The sequence below is a fragment of the Protopterus annectens genome, chromosome 14.part0, assembly GCF_019279795.1.
Source record: "Protopterus annectens isolate FY-2018-M chromosome 14.part0, PAN1.0, whole genome shotgun sequence".
NCBI lineage: Eukaryota > Metazoa > Chordata > Ceratodontiformes > Protopteridae > Protopterus > Protopterus annectens.
In genome coordinates, this window is record NC_056748.1 from 603348533 (window position 1) to 603368050 (window position 19518).

Here is a 19518-nt window from a genome sequence, read left to right on the forward strand (position 1 = left end):
AATGTCTGTGGGTTCAGTGATTTTTGTATCATTTTCATATCTGGGAGTTTCCACCCAGGTTCCTAACATAGCTGAAAAAGGCCTTATGATTGTCCTTGAATCCATGGCAATTTTTACTAATAATGATCAGTGACTTCCTTTATGGATTTTGTTCTATCATGTAATAGCTATTGTAAAGTTTGTTAATGGCTGGGGTCCAGAAAGAGTCTTGGATTTATTTGGGATTGCCTGATCCATGCAGTCCTGGAGGTGTTCATAGAAGGCATTTGTAAGGGCTTGGGTTGTGGTTTCCACTGGCTCAGGGGCCTTGAAGGATACCACACCAGTTTTGAGTAGTGTGAAGTTTGCTTTAGAGAAGTTCTTCACTGTGGTCTTTTGTTTGATTTCCAGTGAGATTAGTTTATGATCAGATCTCACCAATGAGGGATATATTTGTCCCCATGTTTGTGATAATGAGATCTAGTATATTTTCTCCTATCATGGGAACAGTGACTAGCTGTTCCATGGCATTTGAATTTATGAACTGCAGGAACCGTTGGGCTAGAAAGTTAGGGCTTGAGTAATGTTCCCAGTCTATATTCGGGTAGTTGAAGTCACCCAATATGATGGTGTTTGGAGATACATTTATACCTCCAGTGTCTTCAGGAAGGCTGTGTGGGGTTCCTGAGTTTGAGAGGGTGGCCTGTAGCATGCTACAATTTGTAGAGCAGGGATGGTTTCGAGCTTTGTGCATTGCCACCAACCTGGAGGTGTGGGTATCCTTTATGAATATGGATACACCTCCTTTTGTGGTGTGGTCCGGGGCATGATATGAGGTAAAACCTAATAGTGCCAGTTACAGCACAGACATCAATGTTCTCCATACTGAGAAGGGCCTCGAGTGTGTGCATTTTGAGATTTAGACTTCTGGCATTGAGCAGCATTACCCTCACTTTCTTCCCATTTTTGTTTTCTAGGTAGGTTTAGAATTTGAGGTGACAGGTGCAAGCCATCCCTTGCGAAGCATGGCTTGTCAAGCATGTCATCCCAGGCAGACAGACACTGGATCCCCTTTGAATGACACCAGACATTAAGCCAATTGTTAAAGCTGATCATCTTGTCTCTATATTGTGGCATCATTCTTGGTGAAGGAAGGATACTGCTCAGGGTCAGGGTCATACCTGCCTGGGCTACATAATGAGAGAGCTCCTCTATGTCTCTTTTCATGTAGTCCAGGGAGGTCGTCTCAGGTCGCTCACACCAGCATGGGCAATGACTGTGTCATATTTGTACGTGCTTGTGTTATGTTGTGTCTGACTATGGAGTCACCTATGACAAGTATGTTTGGTGTTGTATTTGGCCTTACTGATTTTGTGGTTTATGTGTTGCTTGTGGGGTGTCTTGAGATAGCAGTTGTTTGGGTGTCTGCTTTGGAGGCCTCTGCTGTTTAGGTAAATTTTTACTCAGAGCCTCTGAGTATGTCTTTGTGTGCATGTGTTTTATATCTCAGTAAAATTAGGATTTGTCCCAGTGGACTTACATAACCTACATAACCTACAATAAAATAGTTTCTGTTGTACAAGGGCACTTCCATTGTTTCACTTGTAATCAAGCATTTCAACCAACCACTTTACTTTGGCCCACAAAACATGTGGCAATTTTGCATTGGCTTGAAATGCTTTTCGGTGCTATGTTCAATGTATTACATATGTAGTACATGAAGGAAAATGACTACATTCCAAAACTGGGGAAGGACAGCCTTATTATTTATCTTACTGATGTAATACAAGTGTCTAACAAAGTTTGCAAAACACCACCAAGCACTGTTACTATCAAGTCATGTGCAGCATCTAAAGCAGTAACACGTACAAAAGATCTTAACCTTCACCAAAGCATAAACAGAAGCTACCCACATGATAAATACCCTATACAAAGAATTCCTGTCCACTGGAAACAGAGTTTTCTTTCATATTAAACAAAGTAGTTCCATCAAACACTTCAAATACAGCCTGGATGAATGGATATGTAACTGGAAATACACACAAGACCTACCATCAGAATCCTTCATGGAACGGGGTAATATGTAATGCAAACTACAGTGGCCAGGCTATAGACGATCTACCCAATCAATTGCCTAGTAACAACCTATGAACCCATCAAACTACAGCAACAGCCACAAAGAAAACTCTTCAAACAAATGTGGAAAAAAAAGAGAGAAAAAATTCTGATATAAATCTATTATTTCTCTACATAAAAGAAACAGAAAAAGATGGACCTCCAGGGGAAAAGACTCCAAAATCTATATCAGACAGCAGAAGATTTTCTTAATAAACTAAAGAAAAAAGATGGCATCAAATGTGAGCCAACCACAGAAAGGGGAATTCTAGGCAGCACAAACAGATGTCTAATAGATGTCAAATATGGACAGTTAGTATGCCATAGAAGCACCAGAAAATGTGCATAGACTAAAGCTACTCTCCAAGCAAAACAGAAACATTTTTAAAAGGGGATAGACCATAAACTAATGCAAGTAGAACCACCAAGTGCACCATGATTCCAGAGGCATCAGTGAGCTGTAATGTGATTACAGGGGTATCAGTGAACTGAATTGTGATTACAGGTGCATCAACTGAGCTGCACAGTGATTACAGAAGCAGCATCAAGGTGCATTGTGATTACAGGGGCATCACTGAGCTGTACCTTTATTACATGAACATTAGTGAGCTTCACTGTGATTGCAGGGACATCAGTAAGCAGCACTATGAGAACAGAGTCATCATTAAGCTGCACTAGGATTACAGGAGCATCAGTGAAATATATTGTGATAACAAGGGCATCAGTGAGATACAGTGTGATTGCAGGGTCTTCAGTGAGCTGCAGTAAGATTACAGGGATCTCAGTGAGCTACTCTGTGATTACAGGGGCATCAGCAGTATTAGTGAGCTGCACAGTAATTTTTACCGTGATTATAGGGGTGTCACTGAGCTATACTGTGTTGATTACAAGGATATCAATGAGATACACATTAATTACAGGGACAGCATTGAACTGCACTGTGATTACATGGGCATCAGTGAACCATAATGTGATTATAAATGCATCAGTGAGTAGCACTCATGCTACAATGTGATTACAGAGGTGTCAAAGAGCTGTACTGTGATTGCAGAGATATCAGTAAGCAGCAGTGCAACTACAGTAATATCAATGTGTTACTATGTAACTATAGATGTATCAACGAGCTGTGCTGTGATTACAGAGGCATTAATGAGCTGTACTGTGATTATAGGGCTTGAATGAGCAGTAATGAGCGTAAATGGGCATCAGTGAACTACAATCTGATTACAAGGACATTAGTGAGCTGTGCTGTGATTACAGTGATATCAACCTGCTGTGCTGTTGTTGTGATTACATGTGCATCATTGATCTGCAATGTGATTACAGGGTCATCAGTGAGAGGCATTGTGATGAAAGGAATATCAATGAGGTACAATCTGATTACAGGACCAACAGTGTGTTTCTGCTGTGATTCCAAGGGCATTAATGAGCTGTATTGTGATTTCAGAAGCATCGATGAACTGCAATTTGATTACAGGGACATCAATGTGCTGCACTATGATTTACAGGGGCATCAGTGGGCTGCAGTGTGACTACAGGGATATCTGTGATTTGTATTGTCATTACAGGGCCATCAATGAAATGCACTTTGATTGCAGCAGAATCAGTAGGCAGTACAGTGATTACAGGGGCATCAGTAAGATGCACTTTGATTACTGGGCAGCAGTGAGCTGCATGAGATTACACAGATAGCTGTGAGCTGTATGTGATTCTAGGGGTGACAGTGAGATACACTGTGACAGATGTCTTACAGGAGCATCACTGAGATGCAGTGTGATTACAGGAGCATCAGTGAGACAGAGTATGATTACAGGGGCATCAGTGGACTGCACTGTGAAAACAGAGGTATCAAGAAGATGCACTTAGATTTCAGAGACACTAGTGAGCTGCACTATTATCACAGGGAGTATCAATGAGATGCACTGTGATCACAGAGGCATCACTGAGCTGCAGTATGATTACAAGAGCATCAGTGAGCTACAGTGTGAATTTAGGGGCATCAATGAGCTGCACCATGATTACAGGGCATCAGTGGGCTGCACAGTGATTAAAGGGGTATCAGTAGGTCTCAATGTGATTACAGTGGTATCAGTGAAGTGCATAGTGATTAAAGGGGCAGCGGTGCATCTCACTGTGATTACTGGGGCATCAATGAGCTGCAATGTGATTATGGGGGCAGCAGTGAGATGCACTGTTATTATAGAAGCATCAGTGAACTGCAATGCAGTTACAGGGGAATCTGTCAGCTGCAATGTGATTATGGGGGCATCAATAAGACACACTGTGACTACAGGAACCTTAGTGAGCTGCAGTGTGCATTTTGGGGCATTAGTGAGCTGTATTGTGATCACAGGGTATCAGTGTGCTGCATAGTGATCACAGGGGCATCAGGGGAATCCAGCACTACTCTGTGATTACTGGGGCATCTTTGTGCTGTAGTGTGATGACTGTGATTGCAGGGACATAATGATTTACACTGTAATATCAGGCTCAACAATATGCTGCAATGTGATTACAGGAACATCAGTGAAGGCACTTTGATTACAGGAGGTATCACTTAGCTGCCCTGTGATTACAGGGCCATCAGTGAGCTGCACTCTGATTAAAGGAGATATCAGCGAGCTGTGATTTGATTGCAGGCGGTATCAGTGAGCTGTGATTTGATTTCAGGAGGTATCAGTGAGCTGCGCTTTGATTACAGGAACATCCATCAGCTGCATTTTTGATTACAGGAGGTATTAGTGAGCTGTGCTTACAGAAGGATCAGTGAGCTGCACTTTATTACAGGAGGTATCAGTGAGCTGTGCTTTGATTGCACAAGGTATCAGTGAACTGTGCTCTGATTACAGGTGGTATCATTGAGCTGTGGTTTGATTATGTGAGGTATTGGTGAGCTGTGCTTTGATTACAGGAGGCATTGGTGAGCTGTGCTATGAATACTGGAGGTATCAGTGAGCTGTGCTTTGATTACAGGAGGTATCAGTGAGCTGTCCCTTGATTACAGGACGTATCAGTGAGCTGTGCTTTGATTACAGGAGGTATCAGTGAGCTGTGCTTTGATTGCAAGGTATCAGTGAACTGTGCTCTAGTGGTTTTGAGCTGTGGATTTGGATTATTTGAGGTATTGGTGAGCATGTCCATTGATTACAGGAGGCATTGGACATGGCCTTGTATGTCAGGCACATGTCACCTCTGAGCAGATGGTATGCGACTGAATAGAGCTGGAGTTTCTTCAATCTGGCAGCATATGACAGATTTTGGAGTCCTTATCCTTTTGGTGAGGAACTTTTGGGGTCTCTCCAATTGCTGCAGATGTCGGGTGAGATACATCCCGAATGGGGCATTGTACTCGATCATTGGTCTGATAAGTGAAGAGTACAGGGGAACAATGACCTCACTAGATCTGGATGTGAATCCCTTCATGATCAGGTGGGCAATGTAGAAGGTCTTTCTAACCACTTTAGCAATGTGAGTGTCAAAGAAAGGCCACTGTCAACCTGGGTCCCCAGGTCCCTGATAACCTCTTCTGTGCTTAGTGGATTGCCACCTATATGGTAGCTTGGGGTTACCTTGTTTTCCCGAAGGGTATGACTATACATTTTTGGCGTTTAACTTCAGGCCATGGCTCTGGCACCAGCTATCTGTTTCCGTGAGTCCCTTCTGAAGGATATCAGTGTCCGATGCACTTTCCACTATGGCCCAGTTTGCAGTCATCTGCAAACTTTGTCAGCCAAAGTCCTCCCATGTTGGCCTGTACTTCTGAGAAGTAGATGCCAAACAATAGGGGGCCAAGGACCGAGCCCTGTGGGACACCACTTGTGACCGCTTGGAGTCTGACACAGCGCCAGCAACTCTAACCCTGTGGGTTCTGTCCTTAAGCCAGTTTGCAACCCATCTTGTGACATATGGGTTTACATTTAAGCTGGTAAGTTTTTCTACAATACCCGAAAGGGGTATTGTGTCGCCAGCCTTTGCAAGGTCAAGGTAGGCTGTATGGACTGCCTTTCCCTCATCAATGGCCTTGGTGACTATTTCAAGAAGTCGACCAAGTTCAAAAGGCATGATCTTCCCTTGACAAAGCCAAACTGGGTCGGGTCCAATGTCTGCAAGTCCCTATATCTTTGTTTATGAGCTCCATTATGATCCTCTCCATAGCTTTGCAGACTAGACTTGTTAAGCTTATGGGCGGTAATTACCAGGGTCTGTAGAGGCGCCACCTTTGTGGGAGGGACCACAGTTGCCGTCGCCACTCCTTGGGCACGTATCCTGTGGTAAGGCTGAGATTAAACAGCTGCCTTATGTGCGGGTTTAATTCCTCATTTAGCTCGTGTAGCACACAGCCGGGGACACCATCCGGTCCCATTGATGCTGTGTTTTAGCTTTAGAGAGAGCAGCTTTCACCTGCGCATTTGAGATGTCCGGGAGGCTACACTGGCTGGGATAGTTATCTCTCCTTTAGGGGAGAGGGTGAAGTTTGCACTGAACCTGTCTGCCAGTATGTTGGCAATGTCAGTGGGTTCAGTGATTTTGTATCATTTTGGACTAATTCTGAGCATATCTGTGAGTTTCCACCCAGGTTCCTAACATAGCTGAAAAAGGCCTTATGATTGTCCTTTGAATCCATGGCAATTTTTCTCTCAAAATTGGCCTTAGTTGATTTTATGAGTGCTCGTATTTTTACTAATAATGATCAGGGTGACTTCCCTTTTATGGATTTTGTTCTATCATGTAATAGCTTTCTCCTCTTATTGTAAAGTTTGTTAATGGCTGGGGTCCACCAGACTGGACGTTTGCCCTTTGTGGAAAGAGTCTTGGTTTTATTTGGGATTGCCTGATCCATGCAGTCCTGGAGGTGTTCATAGAAGGCATTTGTAAGGGCTTCCGCAGCTTGGGTTGTGGTTTCCTGACTCAGGGGCCTTGAAGGATACCACACCAGTCTTGAGTAGTGTGAAGTTTGCTTTAGAGAAGTTCTTCACTATGGTCTTTTGTTTGGGGTGGGCGGGATGTGGATTTCCAGTGAGATTAGTTTATGATCAGATCTCACCAATGAGGATATACTTCGTGTGGAGCATTTTGTCCCCATGTTTGTGACAATGAGATCTAGTATATTTTCTCCTCTCGTGGGAACAGTGACTAGCTGTTCCATGGCATTTGAATTTATGAACTCCAGGAACCGTTGGGCTAGAAAGTTAGGGCTTGAGTAATGTTCCCAGTCTATATTCGGGTAGTTGAAGTCACCCAATATGATGGTGTTTGGAGATACATTTATACCCTCCAGTGTCTTCAGGAAGGCTGTGTGGGGTTCCTGAGTTTTAGAGGGTGGCCTGTAGCATGCTACAATTTGTAGAGCAGTTTTGCCTAAAGCGAGCTGTGATTTGATTGCAGGCGGTATCAGTGAGCTGTGATTTGATTTCAGGAGGTATCAGTGAGCTGCGCTTTGATTACAGGAACATCCATCAGCTGCATTTTTGATTACAGGAGGTATTAGTGAGCTGTGCTTACAGAAGGATCAGTGAGCTGCACTTTATTACAGGAGGTATCAGTGAGCTGTGCTTTGATTGCACAAGGTATCAGTGAACTGTGCTCTGATTACAGGTGGTATCAGTGAGCTGTGGTTTGATTATGTGAGGTATTGGTGAGCTGTGCTTTGATTACAGGAGGCATTGGTGAGCTGTGCTATGAATACTGGAGGTATCAGTGAGCTGTGCTTTGATTACAGGAGGTATCAGTGAGCTGTGCTTTGATTACAGGAGGTATCAGTGAGCTGTGCTTTGATTACAGGAGGTATCAGTGAGCTGTGCTTTGATTGCACAAGGTATCAGTGAACTGTGCTCTGATTACAGGTGGTATCAGTGAGCTGTGGTTTGATTATGTGAGGTATTGGTGAGCTGTGCTTTGATTACAGGAGGCATTGGTGAGCTGTGCTATGAATACTGGAGATATCAGTGAGCTGTGCTTTGATTACAGGAGGTATCAGTGAGCTGTGCTTTGATTACAGGAGGTATCAGTTAGCTGTGCTTTGATTACAGGAGGTATCAGTGAGCTGTGCTTTGATTACAGGAGGTATCAGTGAGCTGTGCTTTAATTACAGGGGGTATCAGTGAGCTGTGCTTTGATTACAGGAGATATCGGTGAGCTGTGCACAGATTGCAGGAGCATAAGTGAGCTACACTATGTTTAAAGGGCCATCAATGAGCTGCAGCAAAGATGGTGCTAGATAACAGGACAAAGTTCTCGGTGGACACCCGTGAGGATTAATAAGTACCTGCACTCACAAATGCACAACACTCGCCTTATTACTACTACTACCAACACTGATCCTGAGTGCTAGAGGGAAAAGTAAAAAAATAAAAGGAATAATCCTGTTGTACCCCCATTAGCGACATGTTGATGGAATCTTGGGAGTAGATTTATCCATACTTATAACCTTACTTTAAGGGCTAAGCCAAGGAGGTAATTTATATCCAGAAGATAACAGAGGAACAAGCCAGGGGCTGTCAGGATAGCTGATTGGGGGTTAAGTGGCAAAGACACAGAAAATAAAATTGAATTTTTAAGAAGAATTTAAGCTTCCTACGGTACTTTTTTATGGCTACATTTGTTGTCCAGTGTGGGACACTGGTTCATGTGAACCTTTTTCAAATTTAGCACAGGAAAACTGTATGGTTAAATACCTTGCTCAGAGCCACTCTGTCAGCAGAAAGACGGTGTGGGAATCAAACCCTGAGCTACATGAAACATCCTTATTCGCCATAAGGCACAAACATTGCAACCACAATGTTAAGTGTACACATTTGTGGAAAGACGCCTTTCCATATCTGCTCTTAGTTGTGTGGCATTAATCTCTTGGGAAGTTGACATCCATAATTAGCAACTCCATCTGGAATTATATTCAGGTTTATCAGACATTTGATGCTTCACATGAGAAGATATATTAAACTTGTGAAAGAAATAGCATTTTCATACTATTACTGTATATGTCAGATTTTAGAAAATGCTGTTGTATAGAATATAATTCTAGCAGAAAGCAAGCACTGACATAAACTATATGATTCTAGCAGAAAGCAAGCACTGAAATAAACTAGAAAAACAGGCATCAAATAAGGATTATGGCTCTAACTCTTAACTATGACATATAAGGATAAATGTACATGACTACTCTCAAGAAACACTCTGATTAAAATATACAGTACTGCAATGGTGGTCATCCGAATAGTGCCACGCAGAGCAGAACTAAATGGGCATACTGAAGAGCAAAGTCCTTACCACAAAAACAAAATATCCAGCAAGTAAGTCCCAGATACAGAAGTGTCGGTCACAGCACTCCCAGATACAGAAGTGCTGGTCACAGCACTCTGGAATATAGTTTCTGGACAAAGGCATGCGTTTACGGTTTGGAAGCTCTGAATGATCTCATACACATCATGCATGTATGATATGTCTGTGCAAGACACAGAGTTCTGTGAGCCAGGCAGAGGTGATAAGTATGATTTATGGGCCTTTCATGTGATGATGTGCTGTCAGCTGCTTAATAGCAAAGCTGTAGGGTACAATGAGAAAGGCTGGACACAGGCTTAAGGTCGACCAAGGAGGCACAGTTGTTATAAGAGTGTGATTAGAGGTGGAGGACCTCATGTGTGTAATGATTTAAAACCTTTTTATAATCTAAAATATGTACATATTTCATTTGCAGTGGGCTCTGACTTGAACATAACCAAATAAAATGTTGAAAAGTAAAGCATTTGAGATACAGTGCAGTGAAACATAAAGTTGCCGTTGTCATTTTTATCAATAATTTGCAAATTTTGACATTTATGTTCTAAACGTAAAGAATATCAGGTTTACTGGAATGCCATTCATTACAGCAAAAGCACTCATTATTTTATATGCGTAGAATTATAAAGATATGTCTGTCTTGGACATGGACATAAAATTACCCAAATATGGTAACATGACAGGTATATTTACAAAACCATTGCATTTGAGCATTTCAAAACATATTACTATTGGGCTAGATCAATAAAGCATATGGAGAAAACTTGAATTTCACTGATATTAGTAGCACTCCAAACAACAATATGCTAGTCATTTTCTTTCAACGTTATGAATAATAAATCAAGATCAATATTATAATCTGACAACCTTTGTATAATCCACTTAAAACACACACTGACAGTGTTGATAAAATTGTAGATGTTAAGAAAATAAAACCCCATATACATGCATGTATATGTGTATATGTATATATATATATATATATATATATATATATATATATATATATATATATATCGTTTTTTATATATATATATATATATATAGAGAGAGAGAGAGAGAGATAGGTATGGATATATCACAAAGGGTGAATTAATTTATAATGCATTATGTAAAAAAAACAGTGCTACCTTTTATAACAGAACTCTGAGCCATCTTAACCATTTATTGATAAACTAGTTGTTCTTTCTAACTTTAATATGAAATAGCTACTGAAATCAACTGACAGAAGTAAACAGTGTTTGCAGTGTGCTTTAATAAAACTTACTTTAAACTTTTTCTAAATAATTATAAATCTTTAAAACACAGTAGTCAGTTCTCACACTCACAGCATATCAGTTAATAAGAAAAATGTTTCAAACAAATATTATTAGAGATCAAATACTTTTAAAGTCTATGATTTTCTTTCTTAAATAATCAGTATTGTGCTTATATATTCTGTGTTTGCAAGTTCCAAGAAGCAAAGTACTTGGAAGAAGCACATGATCTTTGACCTTTCTCAGCACACTGAAAATACATAAGCCCTTTCTTTAGTTGTGTGTCTTGTATTCTTATGATAGTGTGAAATCTGCTAATAAAATGTCTGTCTGGCCTCAAGGGGTATCCTGGAGTACTCTGTCTATGAGACCTCATATACTTGTCCACCTCAGTACCTCCCCCATAATTTTAGTAAACTACTGGTAAAGGCTTTGATTTACTCAAGAGCAACATAGGATTAAATATTTCAGCTCATTCAGCACAGTAATGGTAATCTCTATAACAAGCCTTATAATAAGCAAGGAATGCAAGACAGATAAGGGTGTCTTGCAAACAGAGACATCATAATTCAGTGTATGTTTTAAGAATGAATTTCCCTATGTACATCAATGTCAGAGCTTAGTTGTGGGAGGTTGGCATAATGGTTAAGGTGTTTACCTTACAAACACAAAGTGCAGCGTTTGATTCTCAGATGGGGTAAATGGCTATGCTTAAAATGGCTCACAAAGGCAGTTCACCTAGTTCTAACCTATGAACCAAGAATAACAACAAACTGTAATTCTAGATTTATATGTTGTAGTTTAGACATCCTTAAAGTCTATTTACATTGCTTTGTTATTGTCTGCAACCTGTACAATAATGTTTGTACTATTGTTTATACATGTATTGTTTGTTTGTGTCTTTTGGCTTTTTCCCAGTTAGGGGTCACCACAGCGGAACTCCGGTCCGCTAATGATTGGCAGTAGATTTTTACATACTGGCTTGCCGGGCCTAACGCACAACCTTCACCGAAGGAACACCCATTCATGCATGTCGCCACACAGAAGATGCTCTAACTGAGAATCGAATGGGCAACGTCTAACTGTGAGGTGACAACGCTACCTGTTCCAGGTAACTTAATCTCTTACTTAGGCAATAAGGTTCACTGCTTTTACTGGATTTTATGTTATCTGTGTATTTTTCTACCTCAAAATATTTCATGTACTAGTGAAGAAAACTCTAGTCTGCACTTCTGAGCAAGGCTAGCTTGAGTTTTTCCTGAGGTGTACTCAGAATAAGTGGACAGTGCTCCTAGAGTCAGGCATGGATGTGTGCCAATGCTCAAAACTAAATGATAGCTACCAGCACAAGGCCCAAGAGGTGTACTAGGTAAACTTATGTCCTCTATTGTCCGAACCATGCCATTTCTTGACAAGCACTAGAAACGGGTCTCTTCCATCCTGTCTGAAAAGAATTGGTTAAGCTATATTAATGAGCAAAATAATTCATTAATTAAAGATAAATCTAATTTACACATTATTGTTATATGTCAATAACTTATGCATTAAGATTTCTGTGGTTAGTATCTACATATTAAGATCCCAGTTCTACAATGCTGTCAAGTAAATGAAGTCTTTTAACAGTACCAGAATAATCTAATTTATCAAATAATGTTTGCAATTTATAGATTATGAATATTGAAGAAAATCTTAATTTGCCTGTTTTATCTTCCTTAGGTGAACTATTTCCCTTAGTTGTTCCTTAATCCTACATTCTGCAAGCTTATAAATTAAGGCAACGTTTGCCTGAACCCATTTTAATTAAACTACATAAGTTATTTTTTTATATTACTTGTCTGACTGTGGCAAGCTGCTTCTTTTAAGTTTTGTACTACATACTTTGCACTGTAAAGACTCTGTCAAACAGTACTGGAATGTCTGTGGGTAGGACAAATATAGACTGGTCAGGAACCACACAGTTGTAATGGCTTGCTCCACTCAAAAAGGCAACAAAAGGCAGATGAAGGCAACAGTTTAATGTATACACCAACAGTCATATTTTATTTCCTGTCTAATATTAAAAGCAAATTGTGCTGTGAAATAGCAGTCCATAGGCATTGGTTGTTAAAGTTTCTGGAACAGCTTAAGGTAGTTAGCATTGGGAAACATACCAGATACGTACATTACTCAATATTTTATTATTTGTCTAAGCTCTAGGCTAGTGTAAATAAGAGCCTATGGGATTTTAGAAAGCAACAATTCAGTCTGACTTCAAAGAAACCTGTGAGCAGAATATAGCATAAACATTCTGAAGATCCATAATTAATACATTTTGATAACCTCTGCCATTTCTCATTGCTGTCACCTGAAACCATTCTTGCCCGACTTCTTGTTCATTTTCATAATAGACAGACCTGATAAAACACTGCAGAATAAAACAAGACACTACAAAGCACTTGTCATTTTATTCATCTTAGATTAATTCCATCCTGGAAATTAGGAAATTGTATAGTTCAGCCGTTAGTACTTGCAAAAAACTTACAAGACTCATTCTTTGATTACTAAAGAATAAACAGGCAGGGGTGGGGGTGTACTAACAGCAGGCTATCCCAAATTTCTATATTCCCGGGAGGAACTTCCTTGTGCTCTCACCACCGTTTTATCTTCCCATTTGCAAATTTTGTCATTCTAAGTCTGCAGACCTTGCATCCAAACACATACAAAGGGAAAGCAACATCTAGTATCAAACCAGGATATTTTTAAGACTACATCAAATCTCTTCCATCAAAACAACAAATCATATTAAACTTAAACTTAAACTTACCTACATAAAACTACATTTCCATAAACATAGCACACATATTTGAGTTCTGCAAGAAAGCTGCACTAGCAGCATATGGTGAAGTCAAACCCAAAAAATAACGTTTTCTACTGACATAAAACAAGTGAGTTGAAAGACATATAACAAAAGAGTTAGAAATATGTTCATGTAGAGGCATTCTGAATGCCAGCATATTTACCTGTACCATGCTATATTTACATACTTCTCAGAATAGTAATGTTTACATATCATTCAATCAATTTGTACAAGAAATGACCGCAACTTCTATGAAGTGTTCAGCATGTGAGTTACCATATATAGAAATCAGTGTGTACTACTGTTATATTTGATATTATAATCTATATTAATGCCGTATTATCTATTTAGTAGATGTAACAAATTCTGTAAACGAGTTGATTTAGTAATACAAACTGCAAGCAGAAAGGAGAAATAAAAACACAGAAGCACAAAAATGCATGCTTACCTTTGCACTTGAAGTTGCCATGATACCAGAATGCTGAAAACAGAGGCCCTTGTAGGTAGGCACACACCAGATATGGACAGTAGTCTGCTCTACTGATCTTTTTTGGGTTCTTAATTCTTCCTTGTCATGACTGGGGAGTATGTTCTTATTTTGTCTCCTCTTGCCTTCACTCTCCTTAGACTGTACTGTCTTTAAACTTGTGAACAGACTGGCATCAGCTTTTCAGTTTGCCATGGGAGACAGGCTGATCTCAGAGGTCCATGGTCAGCACTCTGCTCTACCAAACTGGTGAGAAATACCTGACCTTCTTAAGTGCAAACACCACAACTACCCCTCCCCAACTGCCTTTAGTAACCGTCTTCAAATTTCTTTTGATGGACGATTTTAACTTGTAGGTGACAAGTTCTCACCTCTGCCATCGAGATAAATCTAAAAGAAGAGTCACTGTGTGCCACAGTTAAAGCCTGCATAACTTGGATTATTAAGGAATTCCATAAGGAAGCTTGATCACTGCTCCCAAGTTTTAAACATTCAGGCAATTCATCTCCAGCATGAAAAGGAACAACAGAAAGTCACAGTCTGATTGGCTCAAAGGTATGTTTGGCACCACAGACAGCGTTAAACACAAATGTAATGATTTGTCTCGCACTAGCTGTGAGCCAAATATAAGTATTAGTCGCAGAAATAATGCTTATTAGTGCAAAGTAGTAGGATCTGAACAAATATCACACCATGTAAACATACTTCTGTTTGGCTGTGTTGTGCATTAGCACAAAATAGGACTAAATAATTCAAAGAAACTAGTGTATCACATAACAGCACAGGGTGCAAAATAAAACAGTAACCACTATTAAGTAGTCTATATGTGAAGATGCAGAAGGCAAACATCTGTTATCACTGCTAATACAGAATGTTCATGAATGATTACATAGTTATTAGCAAAGATTTTTCTTCTCTAAAAAAAATTCACAATAATCTCGACTGATACAGTGGTCATTTAATGGTTTCTGAATTTCCATATATTTTATATGATGCATTATTTCTCAAGCTTTGTCACTTTGAGCCTCTGTCAAGCCAAAATAAAATATATGGAAGGTCTCCACCCCATTTCGCCCCATATTAAAAATGTTACCTTGAGGTTTCTCATGCAAAATACAGCATACCTGACCGTGCATCATGATTAGTGCAGCAGTCTGCTTTAGTTTTCATCTTTTATCTGCTTGGTATTCCCACTTGTTTGCATCATTTTTCATTTTGTAAGGCATTGCTATCATCATCATCATCATCATCATTTTATTGCAGCCATTTTAATGATACTTCATTCCTGCCACTACCCATGTACACTGTGAATACTCCTTTTCAAAACCAATCTTTTGCACAGAAATATGTAAGTTAATCCAGGCAGGGTTATGTTTTTACAGTTAGACATAGCACAATCACTGTTATATAGAAACCATACCCAGCTGTTTTGGCCTCCTCTGTAGTATTTTAGGATTTCCACTGAGGGGGTTGCCTCACAATTTGGGAAACCCTCGTTAAATGTAATTTATTCTAGCCTGATAGTAGAATATGAACTTATCTATGCTTGCACAATTTTGAGGAGAACACTAAGAAAGAACGGTAGTAAGTAGGGAATTTGCTGTACCTTTAAATATTATGTTCTGTATATAAGATGCACAATTAAAGCTGGACAGACCACTGGGAAAGTTTAATATATACTACAGAAGCACAAGTATTTAGTGAAGAGTGAAAGAATTACCACAGGATCCGTCCACTAAAGGATAGTGACACTACCCTTCCTAAGGCAAATAGGAACAAAATCTTATCACTAAATACAGGGAGCAAAATAAGTCCTACGTGGACTATCTCAAATTCTTATCCCAGTACGTGTCAACTATTACAGACTATTGTATGGCAATCTATGCCTAGTCCATAATTCATCTCCTAGTCCCACTCTGATGCCATAATGCTCTTATAAACTTAGAAAATTGCTAGAGTAACAGGGTTTGTTTTAACAAACATTTTCTGAAGGATTTGAAGTCTGAAACTCAAAAGTATGTCAATATTTAGTGACTTCAATCCTCAGATCATCCCACTGATTTGCCAAAAAACAAATATTTTATGAGAAACGGGCCAAATATATGAGCCAAAAATCTGTACATTCTGAGAAAATCTGTACAGTTGAGAAGTGGATTTGTTGCACATCTGCAAAACAAATAGCATAAGAAATAAGGTTCTCGACTGAATTAGGGACAAATCTCAACAGAATCAAGGGCAAATCTAGAAATAATCAAGGCCAGTCAGATGCACTTTTGAAATATTAGTGCTATTAACATGAGACACTGACAGAATAACAGAATGTGAATTAATATGCATTTTTCTGAAGTAAAAGAATTCTGTAACTCCAATTATTGTCATTATGTATTAAATATAATACACCACCTTTTCTCCAAAAGTCACCAGTTTTAGTAGGGGTTAAGAGGAACAGAGCTTAAATTTAAGCCAAAAAGACAAAAAACCCTGAAAATTAGGGACAGTTGAGAGGTATGATCAGAACTACCTGATTTAAGTACCTAAACCTTATCTGTGACATAAACATTTCATGTTGGAGGTACATGTACGTGTCTCAAAGATTACCCCTTCTCTAGTACAGGCTTCTCATCCAAATGAAGCAAAGCTCATTCCTATTCAAATGTAACTTGAATCAATGGCAATGCATGATAAATCACAAGTTTACCCCTGGTGTAGCAACTATGTCTCAAATGACCATGGGCAGCCTGTAAAAAATTGATGTGTACAAGGCTCATAACTGTAAAATTCCTTGGGGTATTGACACGTCAGTAATATTTTGGTAAATTTAGAGTAGGCTTGGATAGTCTTAAAATGACTTAAGCTGATAGCCTAGTAACCACCTATGAACCTATCTGATTTTTCAGCATCAAAAAACATTGTTACACTCTGAAGGCTGTTTACCAGACATGCATGAATAATTTTCAGTATGTTTCCACTTTATAATAATAAAGAAAGCACGTCATTTAAACATGCACAGTCAGTGCCTTAATATTGCAGATTCTGACAAGTATTCTGAATGAAGTCCTTGAATATGGCTGCTTCTAGCATAACTGAGTACGTGCATTATATTTAACACAAAGCACTATAAATGCCTGGACCAATCACTACAAAACTTGAGTAGATGCAATTAGAAAAATGTATATACCAGAAATGGAAACACAAGATGTATGCAGAAGTGCAAAAATGCAGAAAGCAAAGCACAAAAAAATAAATAAATAAGGAAGTATTCACATTTCAGGTGCTCACTTCTCAGTCTAGAGACTGGTATTGTATGCAAATCTGTCTGACAGCAAAGTGACAGGACATCTGTATGCCCCATAGGTGACCTAGGTCTGAGTAAAGTACAGTTGTGTAAACTGAACTTACAATAACAGTAGATGTTCGAATGATCACTGCTGCAGTAGCCTTAGCTCTATGGGATTTATCCTGCTAAGGATATAATGGCCAGCCAGCCAACTTCCAAAGCTTTAGAGCACCTTTCAAGCACCCAAACTGCCAATCAGCTCGAGCTGAGCTGACTAAAAGATTGGTTTGGGTACAAAGCCCTTCAGAGCTTTCCTGCCAGCAGAAAGAGGAAGGCTGAGCCCTGAGAGGACTATGTTAAGAACAACACAACATAAATGCCCACACCTTATCATAAAAAATCACACCAGCCCTCCACCTAAATCTCCCGTGGGTTCTCACAACTAATACAATCCCCCACCCGGATCAATACAAATCCTAATAATCAAGCCACTCTTGACTGGATCCTAGTCAACAAAGACCCTCACAATTACCTAGCAGGCTGTCTACCTGACAGCCTCAGCGACCATTCCCCAACCTTCCTACTAAGACATCACATAAACAGTATTAAGAGCATCACCCACAGACGAATCCGAAACAAAGCTAATTTCAACCCCCACTCCTTTATCTCCTCTCTCCAAAATATTAACTGGTCACCACTAAAATACCTCAACCTTGACAAGGCCGTCCACTTCTTTAACAGCATCTTCCTCAACATCCTGAACACCCACACCCCCCTAAGATATTACAGAGTTAGAACAAAAATCTCCCCCTTTCTACAAAAAAACACCAGGGACCTAATGAAGACCAGGGATAAAGCTTGGGAACACTGGTGGCTAACAAAAAAAACCCTCAGATAGACAATCCTTCCTTAAACTACGTAATAAGGTCAAAAACAAATAAGACAAGGCGCACTACTATCAAACTTCACTAAACTCTTCCAGCCACAACCCAAAGCTATTCTGGTCTACAATTAACTCTATCCTCAGCCCAGGCAAAGTAAACACCTCCCGCCATCTATCCCTCCCAACTCCAGTAGTATAGCTGAGTCCTTCAACAAACATTTCACAGAAACCATACTATCTCTTACCAAACAATACTTCCCTACATCAGCTCCCCCCTCACCAAACACCAATCCACCCTGCCCTGCTTTCTCTTTCTCAAGAGTTCCCACCTCCTACATAAAAAAACTTCTGACAAAAATCAAACTCAAAAAACTTGCTGCTGACAACCTCCCTGCCGAATATCTAAAAATAGCTGCTGAAGTCCTGTCATATCCTATTAACAATATTGATTAACCAATCCATATCTTAATCCCAGGTACTATCACTATGGAAAATATCCCACATCATACCCCTTCATAAAGGTGGCCCCTACACCAACCTCTCCACTTATCACCCCATCGCCATCTTCTCTCCTCTCTCCAAGATACTAGAAAAATGTATCAATTCTCAAGTCTCTAACTACCTCCTAACCAATAATCTCCTCTCTAATACCCAACACGGTTTCAGGCCACATCACAGCATGACCACTGCTCTGCTCTCCTTCACTAACACTATCCTCAGCACAAAAACAATGACCTCTTCTCCTCTGCCATATTTCTCGATCTGTTGAATATCCAAAAACGAGCACAAAAACGACACCTTAAATACGTACAGCTAGATGGCCAACAACCGTCTATGTGATGTTAAATAATGCAGTGGGTGAACATGACTCGAACCAGGGAAACAAAATATTTAATAATGCAAGCAAAAGAAAAGAACTATAAAAATCTGTTTTAAAAAATCTAGTTAAGCGCTTTCATCTGTTCATACAGACTTCTTCAGAGCAATTCATTCATTGAATATACATGGTTTTTAAAACCTTTTTGGCGCCAGAGCAGCCATCAATTCAAAATTTAAAGTGCTAGTGTAAATAAATATACTAAACTATGTATCATTACCTAAATGGCTCATACACATTGCCTAAATAATTTATGTACAAAAAACTATTGAATGGTGATAATAAATAATGTCATTTACATATATAATATTAATATCAAATAATTATGTATATAATTTATAACAATTGCAGAAAAGGTTTTACAGTAATAAACTCATTAATTCCAGGCTCTCTAGTAGCATCAGTCAACATTTGCCATACACTCTCTCTTCTCCCAAGGAGTGCTTTATAATTTCCCCTCAGGGTGATATATTAATTTGATCAATTATGGCAAATTTGAATACGTGTGTATCTCTACATTTATTAATATGTCT